Source organism: Mauremys mutica, chromosome 3 (genome assembly GCF_020497125.1).
Source record: "Mauremys mutica isolate MM-2020 ecotype Southern chromosome 3, ASM2049712v1, whole genome shotgun sequence".
Classification (NCBI taxonomy): Eukaryota; Metazoa; Chordata; order Testudines; family Geoemydidae; genus Mauremys; species Mauremys mutica.
In genome coordinates this window covers 195,399,357-195,413,924 of record NC_059074.1, presented here as the reverse complement: position 1 = coordinate 195,413,924, position 14,568 = coordinate 195,399,357, and the positions used below count along the sequence as shown (strand labels likewise).

The window sequence follows — 14,568 nt, the reverse complement described above, 5'->3', positions numbered from 1 at the left end:
TGTGCCCTGGCGGGGAGGGGGGACGACGTGGGGTCCAGCCTGTGCCCTGGCGGGGAGGACATGGGGTCCAGCCTGTGCCCTGGCGGGGAGGACATGGGGTCCAGCCTGTGCCCTGGCGGGGGAAACATGGGGTCCAGCCTGTGCCCTGGCGGGGGGGGCCTGGGGTCCAGCCCACGCCCGGGAGGTGGAGGGGAGGGACCTGGGGTCCAGCCTTTGCACCGGAGCGGGGGCAGACACAGCCTGTGCCCGGGGGACACGGGGTCCAGCCTGCCCTGCTTTCGGGGAGTGCAGGCCGGGAACGGGGGGCTCGGGCCGGGTTCCCCGCCCCACCGCGGGGCCTGCGTGGGGCCGGGCCGGGCGCCGTTCTGTACCTGCGGGATCCCCGGCCGCGGCTCGGGCGGGCACCGGAACAGCCGGCGCGGCCTAGCGCATCCCCGGCGCCTCCGCAGCGACACGTCGCCGCCCCCGTCTGCCCAGCGCCGCCCCCCCCCCGCTAGGCTCAGGGAGCTGTGCCGGGCCGGCGGCGGGCAGGCCGCGCTCAGGCGCCGCCTCTCCCCGCAGCTCCCGCCGGGGACGGGGAGGAGCCGCCGGCGCTACAGGGCGGGACAAGGGGGGGTCCGAGGCCTGGGCAGGGGGTTACACAGGCGCCTCCTCCAGATCCTGCCTCAGCAGCGCCCGCCCGGGCATCCCCCCCAGCACCCTGCCCAGCTGGGGTCCCTTCTCCGCCCCCAAGCCAACCCCTGTGGGGCTGGGCTCCACCCGGAGACTGGGCCAGGGAGCTGGGGAAGGCCCTGGCCGCACTGCAAGCTCCGGGTTTCTTTTTGCAACGCTCCTTCAGCCCGTTACCATCAAGATGCTTGAAGTCGGGGTCCCCTGTGTCCGTCCCCAGCTACAGCTTTGAGGACACTAGCAATTTTAATCACCAGTCATGCAAAACTGGGGGTCCTCTAAGCCCCAGCTCCTGGAATCAAGTGCCTACATGAGAATATCCGCTTTTGTTATAAAACGAAACCAAAGCTAAGTTTCTAGCCCCGGTGGCTGCAGAGGATGTCTTGAAAACACGATCTGAGAGTATGCTAAAGGCTCAGAAATCCAAAGGCCCATAAACAATATATGTACATATATATTTAAACTCACATGATTTTTGTGAGGCCTGGCTCATGATTTTTGTGTGCTGTTTTGTAGCTGTGTTGGTCCCAGGATATTAGATAGACACAGGTGGGTGAGGTAATATCTTTTATTGGACCAACTTTCTTAGGCGAAAGAAACAAGCTTTTGAGCTTGCACAGAGCATTTCTTCCAAGTCCTGAGCCAGCTGCATTCCCCCAGGGACACAAAGAAGAGCTCTGTGTAACCTTGAAAGCTTGTCTCTCTCACCTACAGAAAAAACGAGGAGTCCTTGTGGCACCTTGGAGACTAACAAATTTATTTGGGCATAAGTTAGCCCACGAAAGCTTATGCCCAAATAAATGTGTTAATCTCTAAGGTGCCACAAGGACTCCTCATTGTTTTTGCTGATACAGACTAACACGGCTACCACTCTGAAACCTGTCACCTACAGAAGTTTTCCAGTAAAAGTTGTGACCTCACCCACCTTTTCTCCCATGATTTTTGAACAGTTGGGGTTGGCAGTGCTGCCTAACCCTGTTTGCATGCATCAGTGCCTTCTGGGAAAATCTGGGCAGCTGTCCCTTAGTGCCTCAACAAGCACAGATAAAGTACTTAAAGCAAATACGCACAGGCTTCAGCAGTGCCTGGGGTAGTGCACTCCTGTGCTCTGCCACACCATGAGATGGAAGGAAGGAGGACTGGCAAAGCCAGGTACACGGCTGACAGCACCAGACTGGTTGTAGGAATGCAATCAGCCCAGTCTAGACTGCTTGCAGGGGTGAAATACTTGGTGTGTAACCCTGTCAGCTAAGTATTAATCAGCTGGTACGCGGACATAAACAATGTGTAGAGCCATCTATGGTTCTGCTTGGTTATATTGAAAAGCTATATTGGGGGCAGTTCCTTAGAAGACTGAGTTGTCTTTTTTTAATATAATTGTGTGTCAATTATTTTTTTAATTTTAATCTGTTTGTAATGTCATGATAGAATTGGGATGTGCTCCTAAATTTTGCCCTTATTAAAATGGCTACTATATTCCATTGTTTGCAATTGGACTGAATCTAGAGCAGGGGTTGGAAACCTCTGGCACGTGGCTCGCCAGAGTACACACCCGGGGGGCCGGGCCAGTTTGTTTACCTGCCATGTCCGCAGGTTTGGCCGATCAGGCTCCCACTGGCCACGGTTCGCTGCTCCAGGTCAATGGGGGCGGTGGGAAGCAGCGGCCAGTACATCCCTCGGCCCGTACTCCTTCCCGCCCCCGCATTGGCCTGGAGCGGCGAACCGCGGCCAGTGGGAGCCGCGATTGGCTGAACCTGTGGACATGGCAGGCAAACAAACTGGCCCGGCCCACCAGGGTGCTTACCCTGGTGAGCCGCATGCCAGAGGTTGCCGACCCCTGATCTAGAGGCTGCCTGTAGCCAAGATGGACATTATTCTGTGCAAGTTGGAAATGAATCTACCCCAGTAAAAATGAGGCTATGTCGGGACAGGTAACACATTAAATTTTTTGTAACAAAGCATATGTGCATATATATATTTGCAAATGAAAACTGTGCTTCACTAATAATCCATTAGAATATTTTAAGCTTGTCAACAAAATAACAGATAAAATAATAAATTGATTTAATTTATTTGCACTGTCAAAAAGAACTGTTGACAAAACCCTCACAAGAAGCTGCCAATGAAATCAAGCAGTCAAGGATTCAGGCACAATATGGTCATGGATGAGACACTGGCTAGGAGAAGGGAAAAAGTAAGACTCAATGGTAAGTTCTAATCTGGCTAAAGTTTATTAGTGTGGGACCACTGGGTTCATACTATTAATACAATTTATTAATCTGGAAAACAGGGTGAACACTGGCAAAATTGCAGATGACATTCTTTAGGTTCACATCAGGACAGAAGACTGTCGAACTTCAGAGGGATCTAACAAAGCTAATCAAATGGGCAACATAATGGAAGATGAGGCCTTGAGAATTAAATACAAAATTATTCTCTTCAATTTAGTTTTCCTATAATCACTCCGTCAAACTCATATAATCTTTGCACTTTATACATATATTTTATGCTACTAGTAACCTTAAGCTTGTGCTTGCTGGCTGGCAGAGATTTTTGTGTACCTTTCATCAAGGGGAGGGAGTCAGATACCATGATGATTCATGACTTTATGAAAACCTAGAATGAGCGTTACGAAACGTTATCTCTTTGAGCCAAGTGGTTGGCGAGCATTCCAGGTCTTGCAGGGTTGCTGCTCCAGTGAACTATGTGCCCAAGAATCTCTTTCTCTGCTTCCTCTCAGGGTCACCAACAAGTCACAGCTTCTTCTTCAGGCTTTCGCTATCCAAAGTACACACCCTTCAGATCAACATTCCAGCCCCTGTATCTGCAACCAGCTAAATACTGATAGTGTTAATCTAGCTGGGTTAGCTCTGCTCAAACCTGGCCATGTGGCTTAGTGCCTCCAGCATTGTCTGCTGCTCTTTGGCTATATCAAGGGATTTTATTGTTCCTTCCATTGAGCCTGAAAGAGGGTGCTAGGCACATGCACTGGTTTTAAATAAGGTTTTGTGATTACCTTTGGATGAAAGTTCCCCTTGATGGCAGTTTATTAGCATAATATTTTTTAAGAAATGAAAGTTTAGATTCTGGACCATAATTCTGTGATAAGGGGTGAATGCTGCCAAATTGGAGAATACTGCAGGGCCCTGGTTATATATTAGGCTAATTAACTTTGGTTTAAACTGCTGTCAGCAAATAGAATCATATAATCATAGACTTTAAGGTCAGAAGGGACCATTATGATCATCTAGTCTGACCTCCTCACAACACAGGTCACAGAATCTCACCCATCCACTCCTGTATCAAACCTATGTCTGAGCCATTGAAGTCCTCAAATCATGGTTTAAAGACTTCAAGGTGCAGAGAATCTTCCAGCAAGTGACCCGTGCCCCACGCTGCAGAAGAAGGCGAAAAACCCGCAGGGCCTCTGCCAATCTGCCCTGGAGGAAAATTCCTTCCCGACCCCAAATATGGCGATCAGCTAAACCCTGAGCATGTGGGCAAGATTCACCAGCCAGACACCCAGGAAAGAATTCCCTGTAGTAACTCAGATCCCACCCCATCTAACATCCCATCACAGGCCACTGGGCATATTTACCGCTAATAGTCAAAGACCAATTAATTGCCAGAATTAGGCTATCCCATCATACCATCCCCTCCATAAATTTATCAAGCTTAGTCTTGAAGCCAGGTATGTATTTTGCCCCCACTGCTCCCCTTGGAAGGCTGTTCCAGAACTTCACTCCTCTGATGGTTAGAAAACTTTGTCTAATTTCAAGTCTAAACTTCCTGATGACCAGTTTATATCCATTTGTTCTTGTGTCCACATTGGTACTGAGCTTAAATAATTCCTTTCCCTCCCTGGTATTTATTCCTCTGATATATTTATAGAGAGCTATCATATCTCCCCTCAGCCTTCTTTTGGTTAGGCTAAACAAGCCAAGCTCTTTGAGTCTCCTTTCATAAGACAGGTTTTTCCATTCCTCGGATCATCCTAGTAGCCCTTCTCTGTACCTGTTCCAGTTTGAATTCATCCTTCTTAAACATGGGAGACCAGAACTGCACACAGTATTCCAGATGAGGTCTCACCAGTGCCTTGTATAATGGTACTAACACCTCCTTATCTCTACTGGAAATACCTCGCCTGATGTTTCCCAAGATCACATTAGCTTTTTTCACAGCCATATCACATTGGCAGCTTATAGTCTCCTGTGATCAAGCAATACTCCAAGGTCCTTCTCCTCCTCTGTTACTTCCAATTGATGTGTCCCCAGCTTATAACAATTTTTTTTGTTATTAATCCCTAAATGCTTGACCTTGCACTTTTCACTATTAAATTTCATCCTATTACTATTAGTCCAGTTTACAAGGTCATCCAGATCTTCCTATATGATATCCCAGTCCTTCTCTGTATTAGCAATACCTCCCAGCTTTGTGTCATCCGCAAACTTTATTAGCACATTCCCACTTTTTGTGCCAAGGTCAGTAATAAAAATATTACATTAGATTGGTCCCAAAACCGATCCCTGAGGAATTCCACTAGTAACCTCCCTCCAGCCTGACAGTTCACCTTTCAGTACGACCCATTGTAGTCTCCCCTTTAACCAGTTCCTTATCCACCTTTCAATTTTCATATTGATCCCCATCTTTTCCAATTTAGCTAATAATTCCCCATGTGGAACCATATCAAATGCCTTACTGAAATCAAGGTAAATTAGATCCACTGCGTTTCCTTTGTCTAAAAAATCTGTTACCTTCTCAAAGAAGGAGATCAGGTTGGTTTGGCATGATCTACCTTTTGTAAAACCATGTTGTATTTTGTCCCAATTGCCATTGACCTACTTTCTTCTTCAAAATGTTTTCCAAGACCTTGCATACTACAGACATCAAACTAACAGGCCTATAGTTGCCCAGATCACTTTTTTTTTCTTTCTTAAAGATAGGAACTATGTTAGCAATTCTCCAGTCATACAGTCCAACCCCTGAGTTTACAGATTCATTAAAAATTCTTGCTAATGGGCTTGCAATTTCATGTGCCAGTTCCTTTAATATTCTTGGATGAAGATTACCTGGGCCCCCCGATTTAGTCCCATTAAGCTGTTCGAGTTTGGCTTCTACCTCAGATGTGGTAATTTGACATAGTTTGACTGGCTCATGCAAATACGCCATAACCATTTTAGAACAAGCTCTGGACTGACCATAAGGACTTAAACTGAAGCAGTGAGGTTGTAAGGGCTTATCAAACAAGGGAATTTACCAGAATAGTGATACAACCTAGGGTATGTCTACACTGGCAGAGTTACATCGCCGCTGAAGGGAAACTGCTGTTGTGTGTTCACACTGTCAGCTGCCTGCGCAATAGCGTGTTCACACTTGCAGCACTTGCATCAGTATTCGGAGCGGTGCACTCTGGGCAGCTATCCCACAGAGCACCTCTTCCTCTTCTGCTGCTAAGAGTTGTAGGAAGGTGGAGGGGGTCACGGGGCATCCTGGATCCTGTCCCAAAGCCCCATGATGCATTGCTTCGCATCCCTGCAATCCCTGTGCTTCCATCTGCATTTGGTGCCATCTTTCAATGGTTTGTGTACTACATGCTCTGCCTCTTCAGTCTGCAGGAATGGATCCGCACTGTTGATCAATATGATGCTTGCTCTCACTCACACGTCATGAGTGGCAGTGGAGTTATTCCTGAAACTACAAAGGCAAGAGGAGTTTGACATTGATCTTGCCACGCATAGTAGCTATGACACGAGATTGCTTGTGGCATTCACAGAGGTGCTAACCACAGTGGAATGCCGCTTTTGGGCTCAGGAAACAAGCGCTGAGTGGTGGGATCACATCGTCATGCACGTCTGGGATCACACGCAGTGGCTGCAGAACTTTCGGATGAAGAAAGCCACATTCATGGGACTGTGTGATGAGCTCACAAGGACATGAGAATGAGAGCTGCCCTGTCGTTGGAGAAGCGTGTGGTGATTACACTGTGGAAGCTGGCTGCTCCAGACTGCTACTGATTGGTCACTAACCAGTTCAGAGTGGGAAAGTCGACCGTTGGACTTGCGTTGACAGAAGAGTGCAAGGCCATTATCGCATCCTGCTTCGAAAGACCGTGACATTGTGGATGGCTTTGCACAAATGGGCTTCCGTAACTGCGGAAGGGCGATAGGTAGCATGCATTTTCCAATCATGGCACCAGACCACCTTGCCACCGAGTACATTAATCGGAAGGGGTATTTCTCTATGGTTCTCCAGGTGCTTGTGGATCACTGTGGGCATTTCACGGACATTAACACAGGCTGGTCCGGAAAGGTGCATGACGCACGTGTCTTTCTGAACACTGGCCTGTTCAGGAAGCTGCAAGCTGGGACTTTCTTCCCAAACCAGAAGATCACCGTAGGGGAAGTCGAAATGCCCATGGTGATCTGGGGAGACCCTGCCTATCCCTTAATGCCATGGCTTATGAAGCCATACATGCAGGGCCGTCCTTACCCATACGCAAAGTACACAGCTGCGTAGGGCACCAGGAAATTTGGGGCACCACATTTCCTGGTGCCCTGTGCAGCTGCGTGCTGCTCCAGCCCCTGCTCCACCTCTTCCCCGTGGCCCCCGCCCCACCTGTTCCCACCCCTGCTCTGCTCCCACCCCACCCCTTCCGGCCCATTCCCCACCCCAGCCCTGCCTTTTCCCACCCCTGCTCCACCCCACTCCCCTGAGGACTGCAGCCGGGCCGGGCCTGCACTCACCGGCAGCGGGAAGTGCAGTGACCTGGCCCCAGCCACAGAGCTGGTGAGTGCTCCCCCGCTTCCCCCCCAAGCCAGCCCCCCCACGGAGGCCTGGGGCCCCAAACAGCTCCCCCCCCATGGGGAGGCTGCGTAGGGCCCCAGAATAGCTAGGGATGGCCCTGCATACATGGGGAACCTTGACAGCAGCAAGGAGCGGTTCAACAACAGGTTGAACAAGTGCAGACACACGCAGCTATAAGCGTAGGAATATTGTCATTGGTCAGGTCCAGCTTCCCATATAGGCAGTGCCAGAGGGCCTTTGAACAGCCAAAAGCACCTTCAACAGTCATTCTGCACTTGTTCAGCAGGAAAAAAAACTCTCCTGCTGGTAATAGCTCACCTTAACTGATCACTCTCATTAGTGTGTGTATGGTAACACCTATTGTTTCATGTTCTCTGTGTGTATATATATCTTCCTACTGTATTTTCCACTGCATGCATCCGATGAAGTGGGCTGTAGCCCACGAAAGCTTATGCTCAAATAAATCTGTTAGTCTCTAAGGTGCCACAAGTACTCCTGTTCTTTTTGCGGATACAGACTAACACGGCTGCTACTCTGAGAATTGAATGTGGTCTTCTGCTCATATAAAGTTGGCAGCACTGACAGGAGTCCAACTTTTTTCCAGCCAGTAAATTAAGCCAATATAATTTATGACATAGATGGGTGACTGATGTGACCATCACTGCACATGAACAGAGTTCTTGCTTACCAATTGAACTTTGATGGGTTTAACAACTGCCATCTGATAAGTGAGAAGTTTGTTTGTGTCATTAATCATGCCAGATGAGTAAGTAAGAGCATGACTGCAGTGTGGGTATATCTCCAATTATTACCTTTATTACCTATTACCAGATGTGTGGCAGCCTGGGACTAAGGTGAGCTGTGGAGCTGAAGACAGACACCACCCTAACCACATATTTGCTTCCTCAACTGCAGGTAAAGCCACAGGAAGCTGCTTGAAATTCATCCGCCTTCTCTCCCTGCTCCTGCAGCAGTCCCTAATGCGGCCTGCTTTCCACTCAAGCTTTTCTTTTCTTCTCTCCTGCCACAAGCCCCACAGAGCCACCAAATGACATGGGCTGCTCACTCCAAGGAGAATGGAGCTTTGTGATGAGTGGGGGGGAAGAGGGTGAGGAAAAATAAGAGCAAGAGGGTCTAAAGGAAGTAGGGGTGAGAGGGAGGACACAAAAGAATAAACAATACAAGAAAATAAAAGGACCAGATAGGCAAAGACATACAAGTCAGAGAAAATGTAAAGGAGGGAGGGAGGAAAGCCAGATGTCAACTTGCCAAAAATAGCGGAAGGTTGGGGTCCACCTCTTAAGTCATTGCATGGTGAGGGTGCACCAAGCGCCAGCAAAACGCACCCCACTTGTGTTAGTATTGATTTTTTTTTAAAATCTCAATCATTAATGATTAGCATGAATGATTTCTCTGTGTGTGTGTGTGTGTGTGTGTGTGTGTGTGTGTGCGCGCGCGTGGTTTTTTAAAAATGTCCATTACAAGGGTAGGCAACCTATGGCACGTGTGCCGAAGGTGGCACGCGAGCTGATTTTCAGTGGCACTCACACTGCCCGGGTCCTGGCCACCGGTCTGGGGGGCTCTGCATTTTAATTTAATTTTAAATGAAGCTTCTTATACATTTTAAAAACCATATTTACTTTACATACATCAATAGTTTAGTTATATATTATAGACTTATAGAAAGAGACCTTCTAAAAACATTAAAATGTATGACTGGCACGCGAAACCTTAAATTAGAGTGAATAAATGAAGACTCGGCACAGCACTCCTGAAAGGCTGCCGACCCCGGTCCATTAGTTTGCAAGTGCTGGCATGATCAAACTGTGGTCAGCAAAAGGTTAATATTTCCAACAGTAGTTCCCACAAACAACTGTGAACCAGTAGGGACACTTGGTCCTATAAATCCCAGTGTTTTGTGGACAGGCCCTGATTCAAAGCATTTTAAGCATGTACACCAACATGTACACTAAAACCTTGCATAAAATTATCACTACAGTTCACCCACTGGCTAATGCTTCCATGACCGATTTGGAGCAGCCTGTAATCACTTATGATTACTGTACGTTGGCCTGGTTATTGGGGTGATTTCTGTAAGACTCATTTTGAGTTACAGCAATATAGTCAAGCTGGAAAAACACATAGGAAGGAAAATTGGCTCAAGGTAAGTCATGTTTAGCAAACATTTGAGAGCTGTTAAGGAACAATGCCAGAACCAGGTGTCTGGCTCACTCTCCTGCTGAGGAAGCAGGACTGGTTTAGAGCAGAAGGGCCAAAGCCCTGGAACAGAGAAGAACAAAAGAACTATAGCAGGATTTAAAAAGAGACCTTGTCTCAAAAGAGAGGGGGGCGGTTGTTGAGGGGAGCAGACTGATATCCAGGGACCCTCATGGCAGTGTCTGAAGAAGTTAGGCCAGCCTGGGTCATCATCGGGGGGTGCTAAGATGTTAGTTAAGACAGACATGCATGTAGACCTTGTTGTTTTAAAATCCTTTTTCTCTAAGGGCTAGTCTACACTTACCTGCCGGGTCGACGTGGTGAGTTCGACTTCTCGGAGTTCGAACTATCGCGTCTAATCTAGTTCGAACTCCCCGTGTGCTCTGGTCGACTCTGGTACTCCAACACTGCAAACGGCGGTGGCGGAGTCGACCTTGGAGCCGCGGACTTCGATCCCGCGGCATCTGGACGGGTAAGTAGTTCGAACTAGGGTACTTCGAGTTCAGCTACGCTATTCACGTAGCTGAACTTGCGTACCCTAGTTCGACCCCCGCCCTTAGTGTAGACCTGCCCTAAGAGCTTTGTTTCTGCAGCAAGTTAAACAAGACTTCGGACATAGAAGGCTCTTTTCGTCTTTTGTCGTATGCTTCTGGTCACCAGCCTCCTGAAGGGGAGAACCAGAGGTGTCTGCACTCAGTTGAACCTGCAATGGAAGAATAGTGCATACGTGAAGTACAGCAGCCCAAGAACAGTCTGAAGGAGGGAGAATTGTGAAATTCCCTCTCAGAGAGACAGGCATGAGGCCTGACACCTGAAGGGATGTACAGAGACACCACCGGCAGACAGAGGTGCAGCTAACCAGCAACTGTGACAGCTCCAAAGTAACATTGGATCCAACCACTTATATTGGATCTACATTTACTTGTTTGATGATGGTACATTAGATGCAACTCGTTTAGTTTTATTTGGGAAAGCTCTTTCTTAGCATGGAGCAGCAGTGCCTGTGCAATTCCTTTAGCAGATGTAGCTCTTTGCTGTGTTGCTAAGTTTTGACAGCAATGATGTAATGAGATATCAATAAAATAAAGTTCAGTCTCCCTGGGGAACCTAACTTCCCTTCTGTAGGCAGTCAAATAAATGGAGTAATAATGTGTTAACCTGGTGATGGTGTGGGGAGAAACGTCTCTCTCCATACTTCTCTTGTTTTCTTATTCCTGTCTAATCTCTTGTCGTCTTTCTTCCACAGATCAGACAATCCTAGTCAGTTTTCCTCTGCAACTGGTATGAAGGAAAAAAATCCTGAGTGTGTCACTAGTAACTGGGGGGTTAAAGGCAGGAGTCTGCTGCCTAGCCAAGATGTGTCCTGAACAAAAGGCAAAATACAAACAGAAGAGATGTGGATTCATAACAGGGCGGGTTCATAACAATGTGCACACGCTTTCAAGGATGCAATCTAAGAATGGTTGTGGCTCTTGGACGCTTGATTTTGTTGACCTTGACAGTTTTGCTTCTTGAACTTACATTAATGACAGCTAAGAGAGTACTTGCATTTAAGGTTCTGCCTACTCCAGTTAAAAAAACATTTTAAACTCAATTGTGGCCATATGTGGTGGATAGGGATGAACTATTTTAGGGATTATCTACACTGGGAAATTTACCAGCATATTTATAATAGAATAAGTGTCCAGATGGGGAGTTTACCTTATTAACTATAGGGGTATGCAAGAGGAGTACCGTCCTTTTAAGGACCAGTGAGGTTAGAAGCAGCCACCCATGTTCTGGAGATGAACCAGCACAGGCATCATCTGACTGAGTTGCACCGCATCAAGTGATTGGTCAGATGAATCCCAGCTCGAGGATATAAATGAAGACCCCCACCTCTGTGAGGGAGCCCCGGAACAGGAGTGGGCTGAGAACATGCTCTCTTATGACTGCAGCAGAAGATTGTGATAGGGCAAGCAGGCCCTATAAACCCCAATTCCTAGATTGGAGAAGGTCCTGACTGTTCAGCTACCAGAGGAACTCACAGTCTAGGTGGGGAACAGGACTATTACTTCATAATTGTCCCATGTTTCCTTTCTTGTGTTGGAGATGAATAGAGCCCTGCTGTAAGGGCTATAAAATGAAGTGGCTATGACTGATTGTTTATTTTTTTCCCAGGCTGGTGATTAGGTCAACCACTCTAGGGCCTTGTCTACACTGGCAAGTTTCTGTGCAGTAAAGCAGCTTTCTGCAGTGTAACTCCCAAGGTGTGCACACTGCCAAGCCACTTAGTGCAAAGAAACTAAGCAGTTGCAGGGCTGTAAAAAAACCACCCCGACGAGAAGCGTACAGCTTTCTGTGCCAAGGCTACAGCGCCGCAGTGCCAGTGTAGACAGCCTGTCGATTACAGCGCTGCAATTGGCCTCCAGGAGGTGTCCCACAATGCTTGTTCTCACTTCTCTGGTCATAGAATCATAGAATATTAGGGTTGGAAGAGACCTCAGGAGGTCATCTAGTCCAACCCCCTGCTCAAAGCAGGACCAACACCAACTAAATCATCCCAGCCAGGACTTCATCAAGCCGGGCTTTAAAAACCTCTAAGGATGGAGATTCCACCACCTCCCTACGTAACCCATTCCAGTGCGTCACCACCCTCCTAGTGAAATAGTGTTTCCTAATATCCAATCTAGACCTCCCCCATTGCAATTTGAGACCATTACTCCTTGATCTGTCATCTGCCACCACTGAGAACAGCCTAGCTCCATTCTCTTTGGAACTCCCCATTCAGGTAGTCGAAGGCTGCTATCAAATCCCCCCTCACTCTTCTCTTCTGCAGACTAAATAACCCCAGTTCCCTCAGCCTCTCCGCGTAAGTCATGTGCCCCAGCCTCCTAATAATTTTCGTTGCCCTCCGCTGGACTCTCTCCAATTTGTCCACATTGCTTCTCTAGTGGGGGGGACCAAAACTGGACACAATACTCAAGGTGTGGCCTCACCAGTGCCGGATAGAAGGGAATAATCACTTCCATCCAGCTGCTGGCAATGCTCCTACTAATACAGCCCAATATGCCGTTGGCCTTGGCAACAAGGGCACACTGCTGACTCATATCCAGCTTCTTGTCCACTGTAATCCCCAGGTCATTTTCTGCAGAACTGCTGCTTAGCCAGTCGGTCCCCACCCTGTAGCAGTGCATGGCATTCTTCCTTCCTAAGTGCAGAACTCTGCACTTGTCCTTGTTGAACCTCATCAAATTTCTTTTGGCTCAATCCTCCAATTTGTCTAGGTCACTCTGGACCCTATTCCTACCCTACAGCGTATCTACCTCTCATCTCAGTTTAGTGTAATCTGCAAACTTGCTGAGGGTGCAATTCATCCCATCATCCAGATAATTAATAAAGATGTTGAACAAAACTGGCCCCAGGACCGACCCCTGGGGCACTCTGCTTGATACCGGCTGCCAACTAGACATCAAGCTGTTGATCACTACCCATTAGGCCCGACAATCTAGCCAGCTTTCTATCCACCTTACAGTCCATTCATTCAATCCATACTTCTTTAACTTGCTGGCAAGAATACTGTGGGAAACTGTATCAAAAGCTTTGCTAATGTTAAGATATATCCCATCCACCGCTTTCCCCATATCCACAGAGCCAGTTATCTCTTCACAGAAGGCAATCAGGTTGGTCAGGCATGACTTGCCCTTGGTGAATCCATGTTGACTGTTCCTGATCACGTTCCTCTCCTCCAAGTGCTTCAAAATGGATTCCTTGAGGACCTGCTCCATGATTTTGCCGGGAAATGATGTGAGGCTGACCAGTCTGTAGTTCCCTGTGTTCTCTTTCTTCTCTTTTTTAAAGATGTGCACTATATTTGCCTTTTTCCAATTGTCTGGGACCTCCCCCGATCGCCACAAATTTTCAAAGACAATGGCCAATGGCTCTGCAATCACATCAGCCAACTTCCTCAGCACCCTTGGATGCATTAGCTCTGGACCCATGGACTTGTTCATGTCCAGCTTTTCTAAATCGTCCTTAACCTGTTCTTTCACCACTGAGAGCAGCTCCCCATACTGTGTTGCCCAGTGCAGCTGTCTGGGAGGTGACCTTGTCTGTGAAGACATTGAGTACTTCAGCTTTTTCCACATCATCTGTCACTATGTTGCCTCTCCCAATCAGTAAGGGTCCCACACTTTCCCTGACCTTCTTGTTGCTAACATACCTGTTCATCGGTTTTAATTCTACTGCCCTGCCCTCAGGTGAGCCCCACCCCTTAAATTCCTTGGGAATTTTGAAAGTCCCCTTCCTGTTTGCTCAGTAATGCGTGCAGTGGTCTCAGTGCATATTTCCAAGTGACTATGCATGCTCCATGCACCAGGTGATCCGCCGCTTGGAGCAATGCCGAGCTACTGGACCTCATCGGCATTTGGGGGAGGAGGCTATTCAGCCCCAGCTGTGCTCCAGCCATAGGAACTATGACACCTATGGACAGATTTCACGATACATGACAGACAGGGGCCATGACCGGGACACACTGCAGTGCAGGGTCAAAGTGAAAGAGCTGCGGAACGCCTACCACAAGGCACGGGAGGCAAACCGCCACTTCGGTGCTGCGCCCACGAGCTGCCAGTTGAACAAAGAGTTGGACTCTTTGCTGTTGATTGACTCCTTCACTTCTCAGGAATCTCCCTCAGAGATCTCCAGGAAACTCTCATGGAGATACTGGGCAATCCGCTGCCGCAGGTTCTTTGGCAGAGCTGCTTTGTTTCTTGTCCTATTAACGGTAACTTTCCCGTGCCACTGTGACGTCACGGGGGGGGGGGGGAGGGAGGAGGACACCATTGCTGCACACAGGCAAGCCGCATCCCCCTCCCTCCTGAGGGTTTTCTTTTTTGTTTG

General features: G+C 48.2%; 1 protein-coding gene across 5 annotated transcripts in view; it reads right to left on the bottom strand.

Annotated features, from left to right (window-relative positions):
• The window catches only part of VPS54 (VPS54 subunit of GARP complex), a 75,881-nt gene extending 75,393 nt beyond the window's left edge, over window positions 1-488 (bottom strand). For all 5 annotated transcript variants that reach the window (XM_045008359.1, XM_045008366.1, XM_045008363.1 and 2 more), the window contains exon 1: window positions 372-488. The gene's annotated coding sequence lies outside the window, so the exon portion shown is untranslated. The remainder of the gene's footprint in view (window positions 1-371) is intronic.
• Between the last annotated feature and the right edge of the window lie 14,080 nt (window positions 489-14,568).